Raw genomic sequence first — 18,661 nt, 5'->3', positions numbered from 1 at the left:
CTTAACCTCCCTCAGTGGTGGATGGACTGTTACCTGAAATTGTAAGCTGAAATAAACCCTCTCTTTTCCCAGTTACTACTGGTCAGTCTTCATCACAGCAACAGAAACCCTAACACAGGCATCATGTGCCTTTGAACACAAATCTAGATTTTGCTCCGGATGAAAGAGAGCTAGAAAAGTTTCTTACATAGGTGAGTAATATTCCTTAGACATGCCTGAAGTGGTCACATGATCTTACACTTGATCCATTTTGAAGGAAATACAAGGTAAAAGATCCTATTAGCATAATCATACAGCTCTGGATGATAGAACAGCTTTAGAAGATAAAACAAATATTTCAGGAGAAACCATAAAGGAGATATTTTAAAGATCAAATTCAAACAAGAGAGACATTTTGATTAGAAGGTGATACTTCATGTAAGTGTGACCATTCAATCTAAACTAACTTATAAAACTAACATTTGATCATTTGATCAGATATAATTTGCCAAAAGGGAAACCAAAGTTAGGGTATGGGGATGGTTTTGTTTTTGTCTTTTCAGAAGAATGAAGGCATCCAACTAAGGAATCTGAAGACCACTGGATAAATGAGAAATTTGAAGAAAAAGGTCGAATCAGACAGAGAAAATGTCCCAAGAAAAAGAGTAAATTGGTCTACCAGTATATCACATTTCTAACAGAATAAAATTTCATAAATCTTGCTAAATATTTGTTTCTGCTGTTCCCTAAAACATATAATGCAAATAGTCTTTTTGTAGTCCCAGTCCAGTTAAAAATTAAAGCTGGCTTTGGAGTTGGAGCATGGCTCTCTCCTCTAAACCCAAGCATGCTTGTTAAAGTAAAGTCCAAACTCTGTCTCATGTCAGAAAAGCCACCTGATATGGGACAGAAGGAAAACAAAATTAAGGGACCATTCTACTGCCAGTAATCTCATAATTCTTTGGTTTTATTTTGTCTCTTTAAAACTCTTCTTAAGTTATAAATATTATCTCAAAATTTGTAAGATATATATATATATATATATTTAACTTTTTTCATGATACTAATGGTCATACAGAGTACTAATTCTAGAAAAAGGCTTCATACAGATTCCTGTACATGATTTTCAGTTTGTGTCTCTATCAGGTAACTAGGAATTAAGGTTTTGTACTCTGGATGTACAGAACAAATTATCGTCCTTTGACCTCTTCAAGATTTACTGTATATGACATTGAAAATGTTTAAGTTTTCCACAGTGAACCATGACCACGCCTAAGAGAAACCTTTGAAGTCTCCAAAAGAAGGATGGGGCTCCATAATGATGACTCCACTGGGACTATGGTAATGCCACTAAACTGACAAACACCACCCAAAGATCAGCTTTGGATTACAAACTGCTTAAAACAAATTCAAGGTGGCTAGCTGAGACAGTCCAGTCTCACAGACTACTCCAGCCAGGATTTGAGACAAGCCCTGTTCTTTCCCATTACAGAGACTGGACAACAAATGATACAGCTAGCTTTCCCAGGACTTGACAATTATCTCATTTTTCTTTCAGGATCCCCTAAAGATGACATCATCCCCAGAGAACAGGAAGTAATTTTAAGAACACGACACCTACATTCCCAAGAGGTGTGATGGTGTTTTTGATCAGTCAGTGGGTTATAGATATTTGTCCTTATTTAGGGAGGTTGGATATTTTGATTGTGTTCTGAAAAATAAAGCCTCTTGGAGTCAGAGGGTGGAGCGAGCCAGTAGCTAACCATCAAGGTTTGGAGGACTGTTGAGGAAAAGGACTAGAAGTCATCAGATAGGGCTGAGACAGGATCTCAGCCCTTTTGAACTGAGCAGCGACAGAGGTAGCAAGCAACTGTGGTTGATCCCTGTTCTCTGATCTTTCAGGTTCATGGCACCACAAGACAATAGTTCTCTACATTTTGGTCTGTTTTCATTTTCTGTAATTTACTCTGTGCTCCAAAGAAAAGCACCTATGGCAGAGCAGTGCCAGGGACACTCCAGTGTGGGTCCAAGGAGAAGTACTTGGAGTGCAGTTGGGGATTTTGATATAGATATGATAGGATGAAAGGGTAGATTATTGAATCTACTTTTAAAGAGGAACTTGTTTAAAGTGTTTTACAATGCTATGGGTTTTAGTTTATTAATACAAGTTTAAACTTAATTTTGTTATACTGTGTGTATATTTCTATTCTCATTTGAGGTATTATGTTTATGTAACTCATTTAGATTGTAATGGATAATTAAGAAATACAGATTAGTAATTAGTCTTGTATGATAGTCAAACTTATAGTCATGTTGTTTTCTAGGTATACATAGATATAATTCAGATAGATAGGTAATCTTCAAACACTTCAAAGACCTACAGAATATGGCATTTAAAATGTTTTAAAAATTTAGACTTTCTGGACAGTGAGACATGTCTGCTCCTGGCAGCACCGATTTACTTCAGAGGAGGATGGGCATGGAAGACACTCCACATGGAGTTTATCTTCTTCTTGGAAAAATAGCCATTTGGGTAAGAAACTGTTCTTGCCTGGGCTGCTTGGTCAACTGGACATGCAGGATCCATAGGAAGGTGACCACTGAACTTTGCTTGACAAAATGGTCCTTCAGGTTCCTGCTTTGCAGAGGAAACTGCCAGACATTCTACAGGACACAGAGAAAAGTGACTGAGAGACTCTAGACCTGTGGGCTGAAGACAGATGCCCCAATTTACAAAGGAACGTTAGGTGACTGTCCAGGCTGTCAGCTGTCTCTGTCTACCCTACAAGACTCCCGAAAGTTGCTTGCATCCTTCTCCCATTTCTCAGGTAATATTATATCCTTCTGAGGTCTTTGGTGTAGTTGAAGACTAGATAGTTATAATTTCCTTAGTTATGATAAAAGATAAGTTAGATATGAAAGCTTAGACTCATAAATATAGGATAGATAGGATATTTTCTTTAATTTTGCCAAATACAAATAGACTAGATATTATAACTGTAAATTTTGCTTGATAACTGTTTTGTTATATGTAATTTTACTATGTGAAAGTTAAAACCTTCCTTTAAAAAAAAAAGAAAAGGGGAAGTGCTGTGGGTATCGCTCTGTATAAATAAAATGCTGATTGGCCAGGAGACAGGCAGGAATATAGGTGAGAATTCTGTGAAGTGGAAGGCTGAGGCAGAGAGACGCTGCCAAACACCATGAAGAGAAGCAGATGTTAAGATGCCGGTAAGCCACAAGCCATGTGGCAACTTATAGATTAATACAAATGGGTTGATTTAAGATATAAGAACAGTTAGCAAGAAGCCTGCCATGGCCATACATTTTATAAGCAATATAAGTCTCTGTGTGTTTACCTGGTTGGGTCTGAGCAGCTGCGGAACTGGCAGGTAAGAAAGATTTGTCCTGACAGTGGGCCAGGCAGGACCAGGAAAACTCTAGCTACACTAGTCATCATTGTGGTTCATGGTCATAACAGTTAAGCAGGATTATTTATTGCTCTCTGCCTTGGAGCTTGCAAAGCACCTTCCAGTACTAATAAAATTCACCTTTAGACAGGAGACCTTCATGTCAAATACAGCTCCAATCCTCTGAGTTTGTGTCAGCATTGGGAGGATGGAGTAGCTATTGTCACAAGACCTTTGGTACAGCAGAAATGTACATTCTGTAAAGAATGACCACACAAATAATATCCTTCAATAAACGGCAGAGTTAAGTAGCAACTAGGACAACACATTTCTAAGTCACAAGATAACTGAAGAAAATTGGTGACTAGAATACCCAGTAATTTCTCAAAAGAAAAGCAACTGAACTGTAGTGAAGCTTCTTTGTAACTAGTGGAGTACATTTCTACCTTTACAAGGAAGAGGACAAAAAAAAAAAAAAACCAAAAAACCCCCCCCCCACACACACACACAGATGAGACTCTTTTTAACTATGTGATCACCAAGAGCAGGGGAAAATGGTCACTGTGGAGAATGGAAAGAGCCCTGAGCACAGTGAAAATGGAAACATACTTCTGTGAGAGAAATATTGTAGGTCTCCAATGGAGAACTAACTGCAAGGATCACTGCCTGTGTTGCCCAGCACTGTCTACCAACATTCCATGAGAAAATGTCTGCTGTCTTGAGGTCAATCTCCTATGACATGCTGTCAGTGGAGGGCAGTGCACCTATAAACAGGAGAGCATTTAGTAGGAATTTTATCCAGTACAACTAATGGCAACTATTTCAAGGGAATTTCAGCCTGCCGAAATTCACTTTCTATGGAGAAGAAGTACAAATAATGTCTGCTCTGAGGTGGGCAAACTGTCATTCATTAAAAATTGATAACATTCTCAATATAATTGGGAGCCAGAAATCTGTAGTTCACTTGAATAGAGACTGGTCCTAGAGTCAAGCCTAGAACAACAGAATGGACAGAGTAGATACATTAAGAACTCCTGCATCTCCTGTCAGTATCCTCAGAGATACCTTTTCAGAAAATCAGAAAAAACTGAAGATTGGTGGGAAGTCCAAGCCTGATGCAAAGGGAGGACTGGATTCCTGATCAGGTTTCTAACAGAAGTGACCTTCCATTCAAAGCAGCCTATGTCCTGATCAAAGGACATAGTGCTTAAAATACACATATACACATCATCAAGTACCAACTCCAAGTTCTCCATCCAGGCTGTATACTTGCACACACGTGGCATGAAAGAGTCATTAATTATGACATCTTGAAATGATATAACATAGAAAGTGTAATAAATCATGAAAAAAATGAGATATCAAATATAGTACTAGATTTGGAAACATGAATTGCATAATTATTAAATTTCAAAATATCACAAGCTTTGCCTTTTACATTAGATGTCTTGATATATTTGTGGATTTTAGTATTCAGTATATTGTTTCTCAGTCTTCTTAAAGCCCCAGTAAGTGAAGTGTTCCAATAAAGATTGGTGACATGCATTCTCATAGATTTGACTTAATTTCACAGAGACACTGCAAAGAAGAAAATAATGGAATACAGATTTTCAACAAGATGGCCATGCAACAATACACACCTTTCAACGCAAAATATGTTTCTGCATTTGATAATAACTATGTAGAACACTATGCCAGACACTTTTATAACCCATAATTGACAATGCAATGAAAAATCTGTGCTGCTCAGGTTTATTCCTTGCATGTGTTTGACCCTGTTCAAATCTTATGCACTATCTCTCCATGGACTCTATATAATCATATAGATGGATCAACAGGAACTGAATGTCCTCACCCAGCACACCTCCCCTCCAGAGTTTTCCAGATATGACATGTCTAACACAGCAAGGTTTATGCATGAGTTGTAAACACAAGGAACTCCCTCCCTCACACTGACATTAGAACACAATGAAAGAAGCCTGGGAGGAAAGAGACAGGACTGCTCAACAAGGGGAACTGGACTGGACCTGTGAAGAGCAGGAACCAGCATTAGCACTTTGCTTTACTGGTTGGACATGGCAGTGCCCATGTGAAGGACAGGGAGGAAGTGGTTTTGTTCTGGTTAACTGTAGGAAGCATCTGCACACAGTGGAACCTCTGGAGTAAGGACAGGGGAAGGCATCCCAGCTGCAGCTGCAGAAAAAGACCCAGGAATGTAACCATAGCAGCCACATCAGTCAAGAACTGCAGAATGGAAATGAAGAAATAATGGAGTCTCAGATTAGATATGAAAGGAGCAACCTGGAAGAAATCAGTGAAACCAGAAGAAATCAGCATCAGGTCATGACAGTGACAAACACAGATTAATATCCAAAAAGAATGAACAATCACTGCATATATGGAGGAATATTTAAGATAGGCAAAGAGGAACTCTTCTCCGCATAGTAATTGCAAACAACTGTCTAATCTCCAAAAATTTAGTCTCTTTAACAAAAACATGTTAGTGAGTAATTTAGTCAACAAAAGTTAACCACAAATAGTTAAGTCAGCAAAGTGCTGATTGCAGGGATTTGTCATGGTGTTCACTATAAGAAACATGAAATGAACCATAGAAGGTATATCTCATGACCATGACATATGTTTAAATGTTTCTGACACAGATTCTGGCCTTGAATTTGCTATGAAGCAGGGGAGGACCAGAGGTCCTGCCTCCCACTAACAAATGCAGAGCTGACAGGGATGTGCAATACAGTAGACTGGAGTTTCTTTTCTATCACAGGTCTGTTTACTTTAAATTAGGTAAATACACACAGTTCTGTGAGTTCTTCCTCACCCTGCTGACCTGACACAAAAGCCTGGCATTGTAACACAAGGCCATGAGAGTTTTTCACCTGTTCTTAGAGACCCTTCTTATGGACTACCTCAACAAGCTCAAGGCTAGATCAAGACTTGTTGACACAACCATTGTGGTCAACTCTACATAAGGGATGGAAGACCTTTCCAAGGTTAAGAAAACCCAGCCCTCAAGGTGAGGCCGGAGTCAGCTTCTCCAGTTCCTTCTTCCTGCAGAAGATGCCTCTATCTGTGCCTGTTCTATGTGTAGTCAAAGCTTTTCTACAGCAGCTGATTCTGGCAGATCTGTCTGCTGTGTTCCAGAATTTCACACTGGTGAACTGTTGTACCTCAGGTTTTTCCTCTCTTGATCCTTTATCTGTCAGCCAAAATGACCACGATCAAGACCTCAAGACCGTTACACTAGGCTGGCTACAGAGTTCAGGAAGGACCAGACCCCGTTTGCTCTACAGATTCTGAGAAATCTGACAGCGTCCATGTGAGAACGGCTCAGCTAGAGAAGCATGCTTCCCCACCAAAGCTGCTCACTGAGCTCCCAGCTCCACCGCAGGAGCAGGCAGTCAGCGGACCATCATTAGTTTGCAATCCTGGACTTTGCACTATCTTCTACTCCGCGCTACCAGGCAGCTCTCCTGTCCAGAAGCCCAAGGCCGACTCAGGCAAGAGGCGTCCTAAGGAAATCACTCAGAGGGCACAGTCCCTATCACCCTCTCCCCAGCCCTGACCTGCAACCTCATGTGACCCAGTCAGTTCAGCACAGCACCTCCAAGGCAGCTTCTTCCGCCCTTCCACCCAGCCCAGGTCCGCTCCCTCCAGGACGGACCCCGGAACTCCGCACAGTGCCTCAGGCTGCGCTGCACCCTGGACCAACCTCCATGTCAGAGACGCAACAGGAATGTAGAGCAGGACAGGACTGTCGCCCAACTTTGGGAAAACTGCACTTGTGTAGACCAAAAGCCTGATGGGGATTTCCTGGATGTCTCCCTATGACGTCACAGTCGTTTGGACTACGTTTCCCAGAAATCTATGCGAAAGAATTCCGGGAACCTATGTATGGAGATTTCTACACTTCCTGGATTTGTGTCTGGCTGCCTGAGGTAGTGTTTTGGAGGAAGAAGCTGAGTCAGCAGGACATCCCTAGGGAGTGATGCTGGTGTTCACCTCCAGATCCACAACACTAGATTATTAATGTGAGTCGAGTCTTTGACAGAAATATTAGCCTTGAAAGTTTTCTAGTCCATATTTTGTGATTTAATCTTACTACAGCGTTTAAAAATCACATTGACTGTTTTGCTTTAAAATAACGAAGCAACACACTAATGTGGAAATGAGAAGTATCTTTTAAAGATGATTTTTAAACCAGCTGTCTAACTGCTCAGCGGTTACTTGACAAATGGACTCAGGATGAAAAGCTGCACTGGGAAATTTAAAGAGACCTTGTTTCTAAGTAAAAATGAAAAGTTAAAACAAAACAAACTAAACAAAGACAGGTTAAAGCAGTTGAGTATAATGTCGGCTATGTCTTCATATGCAGTCCTACAAATAATAAGTAATCCTTCTTCTGTACCAACACTCTGTGTGAGCCATTTATGGATCTGACTCCACAGCTTGGAAAACAGTTTTGTGTGAACACTGGAATCTCTACAGTGTATTGATGAGGGACACAGAGACAGTATAATAACTGAACAAAATTAAATGTCCAACTCTCTGACACTTACTTGCAAAGATCTCCCATAATCCATCTCTGGATTTTTCCACCTGTACTTCTTTCCCTTGAAAACTTTCAACTAGTAATCTCTGTAAGCCATTTAGTTTTTGTGAGAGCTCTACTAGAATTTTACCAGTGTCTCCATGGTTTTTCACAAACTCAGGTCCATATTCACCACCTGTGTGCTAGGAGCTCATGCTTACCTCCCTAGTGAAGGGTCACTGGTCCTGGGTCATTCACTCAGGACTGAAGCACAGATAGCTCACACTATCTAAACAGTCCAGTTTCCTATAGTTCAGTATGAGTATATGGTGGGGTTCCAATTCCACTTAGCGATCACCATGTTCCATGAAGTGTGACCACACAGGGACTGTTAAGAGGGACACTGAACATCTGACCAGTCATATGGTGAGGCTGTTCCCTTTAATAGTGCTGCAGAGAGTCATGGTGACTTCCAGGCTGCACTTCCTGTCTACACATCTAGTACAATGTAGACAGTGCTGTCATGTTCTACTGTCTTGGGACAGTGTCAGCCCCATCGCACAGTTTCCTTCTACTTTGGGTGCTGACCCCGGAGAAACTTTCCTAGAAATGTAGTTTTGAGCATGAGCCCCTACGATGGGCCTTCACCTTTCAAATGAAATTGTACTTCCATAAGATAGACACCTCCATGGATGGGCTTTTGGGCCCAGGAAAAGTAGAGAGAGCAACTTCCAAAACTGTAGATATGACAGAGATATCTGGCTGCCTGGACAGTGATTCTGAGGTTCCTCTGTAGCATTGGGGCATCCATCTTTGACTTTCAGACCTAGAATATCTGACAGACTTTTGTGTGAAGGAGGAATTTTGAAGAACTATCCTGTCTTGTCTTGTCAAAGTTTGGCAGTCACTTATCTTTGTATGCTGCTTGTCTAATTTGGACAGTATACTGTCATCAGTCAAGGCAAGGGCAGTTTCTTTGCCAATGGCTAGCTTTTACCACATAGAAAGCAAACTCCATATAGAGGTATTTGGATGCCCATCATCCTTTTTTTAAGCAAATTGGTGTTGCCAAGAGTGGACATGTCTCACTGTCATGAAAAGCCTTATGTTATTAACACATTTTTAAATGCCATATTCCATAGGTCTTTGAAGTATTTGAAGAGCATCTGCCTATCTAAATATATCTGTGAATAACCTTGAAAACATACCTGAATATAAGTTTGACTATCATAGATGAAGATTAATCTGTATTTTGAACTATACATTACAGTTTTAATGAGTTGATTAGCACAAAACCCAAACAAGAGTATAAACATACATACAAATTAACAGAAATAACTTTAAATTTGTACCAATAAACTGAAATCCATAGCAATATAAAATATTTAAGATTAATAGTTTTTTTTGGATTAAAGTAGATTCAATAATATACCCTTTTATCCTATCATTTCTATATCCCCCCTTTTCTTTTTAGAAGGAGATCTCTGAATCTAATTTCCTTTATTCAGTTTTTTTCCTGACCATTACCAGTAACAACCTGTAACCAATCCCCCTAATGTGGCAGGCCAGAGAAATCTTGGATCAGGACTTATTTATTAGAGGATAAAATTGATATAGCACACTCATGAATACAGAATGAAGTGGTGCCACTGAATTTTCATCCACCAGGGAGGGATGGGTAGAGGTCCAGACGAGGTCACTGAGCTATGGCATCAGGAAGCCTTCCATGTGCAAGGGCATACAACTCTCCCCACTTGATTTTTAAAGGATTAGGTATCCTCAGAGAAGAACGTGCCCATCAGGACAACCCGATTCCATGCCATTGGTCATTAGACCAAGTAGCCAAATTCTCACAGCATTTCCCCCTTTTGTCTAAAATAAAAAGGAAGGTTCTAACCCTAACATAATAAAAACTATATACAATAAGAACAATTATCAAGTATTGTCCAGAGAAAGGAAAAGGTAATACTCTTAACAAAGAATGAAACTACATACAACAAGAACAATATTAAGAAGGAAATACATTCTGGATATCCAGACCATACTAAAGGCAATTTTTATAGAGATTACTCCAATAGTTGTCCTTTCCTGGAGAATCTAAGTTTTGGACCTAATGTGTCTTTAGCTAAGATTCAGGAGGACAGTAACTGTAAATATTTGGTCTTCAACCTCTTCAAAAACCTGAGAAGGAAGATAATATTACCTGTGTAAGCAGGAAGTGCAAGCAAGCTACTTCCAGAAACTGCAAGGAATGACAGAAACAGCTGGCTGCCTGGACAGTCACCCAAGGTTTCTCTGTAACATTGGATCATCCAACTTCGGCTTATAGGCCTAGAATACCTGACAGACCTTTTTCAGAAGCAGGGAAATGTGAAGAACTGTCTTATCCTGTCTTGGCAAGGTTTAGCAGTCCCATTTTGTGTGTGTGTGTGAATGTCCTGTTTGTCCAGATTGGACAGCGTACTTGCTGTCAGCAATCACGGCAAGGGCAGTTTCTTGCCCAATAAGCCATTTTTGCCAAAGGGAAAACAAACTCCGTATGGAGTGTTTTCAGTGCCCGTCATCCTCTCCGCAGTGGATCGGGACTGCCAGCAGCAGACAGGCTTCATGTCAAAAGAATTCTAAATCATTAAAAATTTTTAAATACCATATTCTGTAGGTCTTTGAAGTGTTTGCAGATCATCTGTCTATTTAGAGCATACCTCTGCATGTCTAGAAAATCTAACTAACATGACTATAAGTTTGACAAACATGGGTGAGTATTAACTTGTAATTATTATTAACCTATATACCTTAAGGACTAAAGCTTCATATTATAAAAATAAACAATCTGTAGAGGTAATAATACCTTTACAAAATTAGAAACAGAGGTACAGTATAAGGACAATAACCTCACAAGTGTGACAATATAAAAAATATCTTAACTGTTGCACAAATCCTAATTGGTCTTCATAAAAACCTAGAGCCAGATATCAGGGTGAAAGCTGAAAGATCAGAGAAGCAGAACAAGTCACAGCTACCACCTCTTACCTCACCAACTCCTCAACCTGAAAGAGAGCTAACTCCTGTCTCCTCCTGCCTTATATTCCTTTCATATCACTTCCTGTCTCAACCTTCTTAGTGCTGGGATTAAAGGTGTGTAATCCCAAATGCTGGAATTAAAGGTGTGTGCCACCACTGCCTAGCTCTGTTTCTCTTTGAGACTGAATTAATCTCATATAGCCTAGTGTGGCCTTGAACTCAAGAAATCCAGATGGATCTCTGCCTCTGCCTTCTGAGTGCTAGGATTAAAGGTGTGTGCCACCACTGCCTGACCTCCATGACTAACTCTGTGGCAAGCTCTGTCCTTTGATCTTCAGGCAAGCTTTATTTCCTAGATTACAAACACTATATCGCCACACTTATTGAGAGGCAAAAATGTAAAATACAATATGAAAACATAACCTTATTTTGTATCAGCATACAAAAATATCCTAAACAGAAGTAGAAACATGTATACAGTATGACAAAAATAATTTTACATTTGTATCAATATACAAAAATATCTAAAACAGAAGGAACATATATACAACATAATAAAAATAACTTTGGATTTGTATCAATATACAAGAATCCATACCAATGTAAATTATTTAAAACTGATAGTCTACCTCTTATTCCACCTTTTAATCTTATCATGCCTATCCCCCCCTTTTCTATTTCAAATGAGCTTCCTGAGTTTAATTTCTATTGTTCTGCTCCCAACCCTCTAACAAACTTGTTACCACCCCCTACAGATGACAATTAACCTTAACTTTGAGGAAAAAACCCCAAACCACCCACCCCACCTATTGGAAAAGTGGGTATCATTTTCTTAGAATTGCTTCCTGCTGTTGGGGGTGACATGTCTCTATGGGGCCCTGTAAGAACTGAAACAATGTTTAAGTATTTGTAGAACTAGCTGTAACATTTGTAAGCAGTCTCTGAGTAATGGATTTATCTGGAGTTCTGGCTGGAGTGGTGCAAAAGGGCAGACCATCTCAGCTAGCCATCTTAGAATTGTCTTGAGCAGTTTATAGTCCAAAACTGATCTTTTGGTGGTGTTTATTGGTGTGATGGCATTATAGTGATCCAGGTTGAATTGTTGTTATGGGGCCCAGTTATCCTTTTGGAGACTTCAGAGATTGGTGTTAGGAAAATTTATTGTTCACTGTGGAAAACTTAAACATCATTGATATTAAAATGGAAAGTTTAATTTTTAAAGATAGTAATGCACCTAAGTAAAAGTTGTAAAGAGTCGAAATAAATTTGAGGGCAGAGATCTGTGACACCCATCATCCCTAGATTTTGGGGTTTTTTTTCTGTCCCATACCAGATGGCTCTGCTAATATGAGACAGAGACTCTAAATTTTCTTTTAACAACATACTTGGGTATAGAGAAGGAGAGAGCCACACTCCAACTCCATAGCCAGTTTTAGTTTTTAATTGAGTTGAGACAATAAATATTTTAAGAGGTAAAGAGATTTTTACCCTGTAGAAGTAATTATAACATCATGCCAGATTGTTTTTCTTGGTAAAGTTTTCTGGATAGTTCTCCCTCCTTCTTTAGATGTTTATCTGTCCAAAGGTCTTTGACATCCTTAAGATGGATGTTTTTATTCTCCTGTAAAGACAAAAACAGAACCATGCCCCAACCTTAATTTGGTGAGTTTTTCATTTTGACATGTTGAATCACCACATTGGTTGAGAAACAATCACTTTTCCTAATCTAGAGGTCTCTCCAGTTTGAATCGAATCTTTATTAAGTTTGATGGTATACTTAGCTTTTCTTCTCCTGTGGAAACAAAAGCAAAACCCCTTCCCCAATATAACACATATCCCGGTTGCACTCTGAGGTCAACACATCCTTAAAGTACACTGGCTGACTTAACTGAGTCGTTTTTTCTGTTCATCACTGTCTCTCTGCAGCTGTTGCTCCTTTCTCACTAGCATTTAGAAAATTTAGAGGTAATAAGGCATTTTGCAATCTATCTTTGGGGATCTTTATTAATCCTTTCTGCTTATTTAGCATTTCTTTTAAAGTGTGATTTGATCTTTCTGTAACCACTTGTCCTGTGAGATTGTGTCATATACCTGTAATACGCTGTATATTGTAATATGCAAAAACTGTTTCATTTTTACTAGAGACATATGCTGGAGCATTGTCAGTCTTAATTTGTACTGATATTCCCATGATGGCCACAACTTCTAGCAAATGTGTGATTACAGAATCAGCCTTTTCAGAGCTCAAAGAAGTTGCCCATTGAAATCCTGAATAGGTATCAATGGTGTGGGGTACTTTAATACCCCACTTTAATTTTTATACTTTAATATTTTAATACTTTATATTTAATATATTTAATATTTAATACTTTAATTTTTCAAACTCTGCAAAATGAAACACATACATCTGCCAAATTTAAATTCTATGAGTACCTTTAGGGTTATTCCTTGTAGGTAATGGACCTTGATTATACAAGAAACAAGTAGGACATTTTCTTATAATTTCCTTGGTTGTTGCCAAGTGATGGAAAAATCCTTTTTTAAGCTCTTGCTGTTGACATGAGTTTTTCGTTGTTGTTGTTTTTTATGAAATTCTGGCCTAATCCCCACAAATCCCCCCTTACAGGATAATACCCATAACCCATTTTTTTTCTGAATATGGGCATAGTTCTCTAGACTACTTCCTATTGATTATGGGCACTTTTATCTTTGGGGTGTGCTGAGAAAATTTAGGATTATGGTCAAGTGCTGACTGGAGTATTCTATGAGGCTATATCATCTCAGCCAGCAGCCTTGAAGCTGTTCTTCTTGTAGAATTCTGAGGGGACTGTAACAGAGGCATTTTGAAATGCTAGATCACCTGGGCCATCCATTTTCATTGGTGTTTGGTCCCCTTGTTCTGAAAACACATAAACTTTTAAAGGTATCATACATATCTGCATTAATACAAGTATAGACATATATAATTACAGTCAATTTTTAATTTTATGTCATATTAAACAAACTAAATTTAAACTTGTTTTGAGGTACATTCTTTGGGTTATACTTCAGTAGCATATACAGAAGATTATAAATTGGCCTTTCCTTCCCATCTCATCTCTGTAAATACATTTCATTTGTACTTAGTGTAGAATGAATCCAAATTGGTCTTAATAAAAGCCTGGAGCCAGATGTCAGGGTAGATGCAGTAAGATGAAACAAAGGAACAAGCCACAGCTACCTCTCACCTCACCAATTCCTCAACCAAAAAGACTGAGCTTCTGTCTCATCCCACCTTATATTCCTTTCTCTACTCAGCCATATCACTTCCTGTCTCAATCTGCCTAGTGCTGGGATTAAAGGCATGTGTGCCTCCCAAGTACTGGGATCAAAAGCATGAGATCTCAAGTGTTGGGATTAAAGGTGTGTGCCACCACTGCCTGGCCTCTATGGCTAACTAGTGGTTGGTTTTGCCCTCTGATCTTCAGGCAAGCTTTATTTGTTAGAGCATACACAAAATATCACTACTTTTCCCCTTTTTGGTCTAAAATAATAAAATAAGGTTATAACTAATATAAGAAAAACTATATACAACACATACAATAACTATGTACAATATACATAAGCAGTACTTACAACAATAACGTCTAGTCCATTAACATTTGACAGACTCAGAAAATACTCCATTATTTATCCTACTTTGGTCAGTCCAAAGTGTTGTACCTAATTCACTTTCTATCCTAACTTGTATTACCAACCAAAAACTATGTTTTGATGTCTCTCAAACTTATACACTTTACACCTCTTAGTAAGTTCCTTTTCCAAATTTGTTAACAAGGAAACCTGTAACTAGAACTACCTAGTCTTCAACTCCATCAGAGACCCAAGAAGGAAATAATATTAACCTAGTAAGCAGGAAGTGCAAGCAAGTGACTTAAAAAAAATTGTGAGAAATGACAGAAACAGCTGGCTGTCTAGATAGTCACCCAAAGTTTCTCTGCAATGTTGGGGCATCATCATCAGCCTACAGACCTAGAATATCTGATGAACTTACCTGTGAAGCAGGATTTTCTGAAGGACAGTCCTACCTTGTTATGGCAAAGTTTGGCAGTCACTTTCTTTTGTGTCTTGCTTGTCTAATTTGGACAGTATACTGTCAACAGTTGAGGCAAGGACACTTTTTTTGCCCAGTGGTTAAAATTTGCAACAAAGAAAGTAAACTCCAAATGGAGTTTCTTCCATGCCCATCATCTTCTCTGAAGTAGATTGATGCTGCCAGGAGAAGACGTGTCTCAATGTCATCAAAAGCCTCAGGTTATTAAACCTATTAAATGCCATATTTTGTAGGTCTTTGAAGTGTTTGAAGGTTACCTATCTATTTGAAATATATCTGTGTATACCTAGAAAACCTAACTAATATGACTATAAGCTCGTTATTATGGATGACTATTAATTTGTATTTCTTAATTATATAATACATTTTTAAATGAGCTGCATAAGCATAATACCATAAACAAGAGTAGAAATATACACAAGATATAACAAGATTAACTTTAAATTTGTGTCAATAAACCAAGATCCATACTAATGTAAAATACATAAGACTAAATTTTTTTAATCCTATATTCTTATATTTCCCTAAACTATAACAAACATTAATAACCCACCAAATAACCAAATACCACCCACACCCCCCAACTCCTGGGAATGGGGGCATAGTTTTCTCCATACTGCTTCCAGCTGTCTGTGGGCAAAGGCATCCCCAGGGTCCCTGAGAAAATTTTGAGATAATGACCAAGTCTCAGGAAGACCAGTAACCTTTGTTGATATCATCTGTCAAGTTTCAGGAGTTGTTCATTGACTAAATCGATCCATATTAACCTGGACCGAATCCACAGCTTCTTTTTTCCCATGGAAACAAAAGCAAAACCTCTTCTCCAAAGCAATTTTTATTTCCATTTGAAAAATACATTTTTTTGACTTTATTTTTAAAGTTAAGGAATTCTTAAAATATCTAGGTTGGTATATTTCATCAGTCCCTCTTTTTAATTCCATGTCTTCCAGTGGCTGTCTCTTGCCCATCAGACATTAAAAAAATTCAAAATCAATACAATAACACATAGGATCCAGACTCCCTATTTATTTTCTGTCTCTACAAGGCATTTTTAATATTACTTTTATTTCTTTTTTTAAGTAGTATGCTTTATTATTTTAAAACTATGTATTTCTTTTTTATGATTGTCTATACCTTCTCTTTTTTTCCCAAGCCTATGTATATTTTTAAACACAATATGAACTGTTTAGAGGTTTTTTTTTTTTCCTGAATCTGTCTTTACTATATATTGCTATCTTTTTCTTACCATATGTGTGCTAATCTCTTAAGCAGGTGTGGCTAGGATTAAAGTGGCGGGCTCTACCCCATTCCTTACTTTCCTGAGAGTCTGGCTTCATGGTGGAGGTACTGGAAGGAGCCATGTGTATCACCCCCAACTCTGGGGAGGTCTTAGGTCCATACCACTGAGTAGCATGCAGCCTGCTGCTCATAAACACCATATAAGTGTTGGGAAGTAGGGCCTCTTAAAAGAGAAGCATGGTTTTTCCTGCTAATGTTGAGTCAGGAAATCATCCCTTAAAGGAGCTGTGTCTCTGCTCATGACCAGCAAACACAGCCCACCAGAGAAAAGACTGTTACCAAGAAGCCAAGTTTAACTCTGTTTTTATGGGCTTAAAATCCTTTTTTAAGGTTTCTCAGGTCTTATGTGGAAATCCTTGCCAAACATTTGGGCACCACATGTAGGCGGAATGTTTCTCTCCCGTCTGCCTGTTCCCAAATATGCAGTAGCTGCTTTCCAAATAATTGATGCAGAGGCTTATTATTACTTATAAATGGTTGGCCATTAGCTCAGGCTTATTACTAACTAGCTCTTACACTTAAATTAACCCATAATTCTTATCTATGTTTAGTCACGTGGTTTGGTACCTTTTCTCAGTTGAGCCTTCTCATCTTGCTTCCTCTGCATGTGGCTGGCAACTCCTGACTCTGCCCTTCCTCTTCCCAGAATTCTACTGCTCTGTTCCTCCTGACTATACTTTCTGCCTGGCTACCGGCCAGTCAGCATTTTATTAACCCATTTTGAGCGACACATCTTTACAGTGTATAAGAGCATTATCCCACAGCATTTTCTCTTTTTTGTCTAATTAAAAAGGAAGGTTTTAACCTTACTATAGTAATACTATATTGGGGCACCAGATGTATCCTAATTGGTCTTAATAAAAATCCAGAGCCAGATGTTGGGGTAAATGCTGAAAGATCAGAGAGACAAAGGAACAAGCCATAGACATCTCTCACCTCACCAACTCCTCAACCAAAAAGATTGAGCTCCTGTCTCCTCCCACCTTCTATTCCTTTCTCTGCCCAGCCATATCACTTCCTGTCTCAACCCTCCTTGTGCTGGGATTAAAGGTATGTGTGCCTCCCAAGTACTGGGATCAAAGGCATGAGATCCCAAGTGCTGGGATTAAAAGTGTGTGCCACCACTGCCTGGCCTCTATGGCTAATTGCTGGCTGGTTTTGCCCTCTGATCTTAAGGCAAGCTTTATTTGTTAGAGCACACACGAAATATCACCACAACTTAGTATAACTAGAAACTCAATTCTGGGCACAGTAGAGATATTTAATCACTTGTAAGTCAGTGATTATTACTGTTTAGGTGTTATTTACCCTATATTAACAGTTTACAGTAAGTTAGTAAACATGAGATTGAGATAACGTTTTTGGATCTGTATCAACAGTAAAGTAAGACCTGCATCTACAGTGTTTCATATTTAATGATCAAATGTGGTGGTATTGTGTTCCCCAAAATATTGTGTACCCTAATAAACTTATCTGGGGCCAGAGAACAGAAAAGCCACTGGATACTTAGGATAGGCAGTGGTAGCACACACGCCTTTAATCCTAGCATTCCAGAGGCAGAAATCCATCTGTTCAAGGATATACCCAAGCATGGTGACACACGCCTTTAATCCCAGGGAGTGATGGTAGAAGGCAGAAAGATATATAAGGCGTGAGGACTAGAAACTAGAAGCATTTGGCCTGGTTAAGCATTTGGCTGGTTAAGCTTTTAGGTTTTGAGCAGCACAGTTCAGCTGAGAGCCATTTGGATATGAGGACACAGAGGCTTCCAGTCTGAGGAAACAGGATCAGCTGAGAAGTTGGCCAGGTGAGGTTAGCTGTGGCTTGTTCTGCTTCTCTGATTTTCCAGTATTCACCCCAATAACTGGCCTTGGGTTTGATTTAATTAATAAGACCATTTAAGATTCCTGCTACATCTGGCACCCAACATTTGTGGTACAAATTCGTATCAAATACATCCTTTCTGCTGAGTAAGTGTAATTGACTCAGGTCATTATTTCAATATAGGTCAAAGTTTCTGGGACAGGACAGTTGGGGTCATATAAGAAACACTGTTCTGAACTGAAAGGAAATAAGAGATTCTTTATTCTGGAACCAAACATAACTGAAAATGTGTTCTGTTAGCATTTCCTGGGGAGAAAGACTAATGCCCATTCAGTCCAGATTGTTATCAATTCAGACCATTTCACCAAACTCCAACTTGGTGAGAAATAAGAGTTCATCGAGATTCTTACATACCCAGTGGAGATATTATTACAGGTTCTTGGTTGACACCACAGGGAAAAATAATAGTAAATACCACAGTCCAGATCTCAG

At 38.9% G+C, this 18,661-nt stretch overlaps 1 long non-coding RNA gene across 1 annotated transcript in view; it reads left to right on the top strand.

Annotated features, from left to right (window-relative positions):
- Positions 1 to 18,661, top strand: part of LOC131921951 (uncharacterized) — a 58,989-nt gene that overhangs the window by 17,434 nt on the left and 22,894 nt on the right. The gene's annotated exons all lie outside the window — the stretch shown is intronic.

This window comes from Peromyscus eremicus, chromosome 11 (genome assembly GCF_949786415.1).
Source record: "Peromyscus eremicus chromosome 11, PerEre_H2_v1, whole genome shotgun sequence".
Classification (NCBI taxonomy): Eukaryota; Metazoa; Chordata; class Mammalia; order Rodentia; family Cricetidae; genus Peromyscus; species Peromyscus eremicus.
This window is presented reverse-complemented; position numbering and strand designations above follow the sequence as displayed.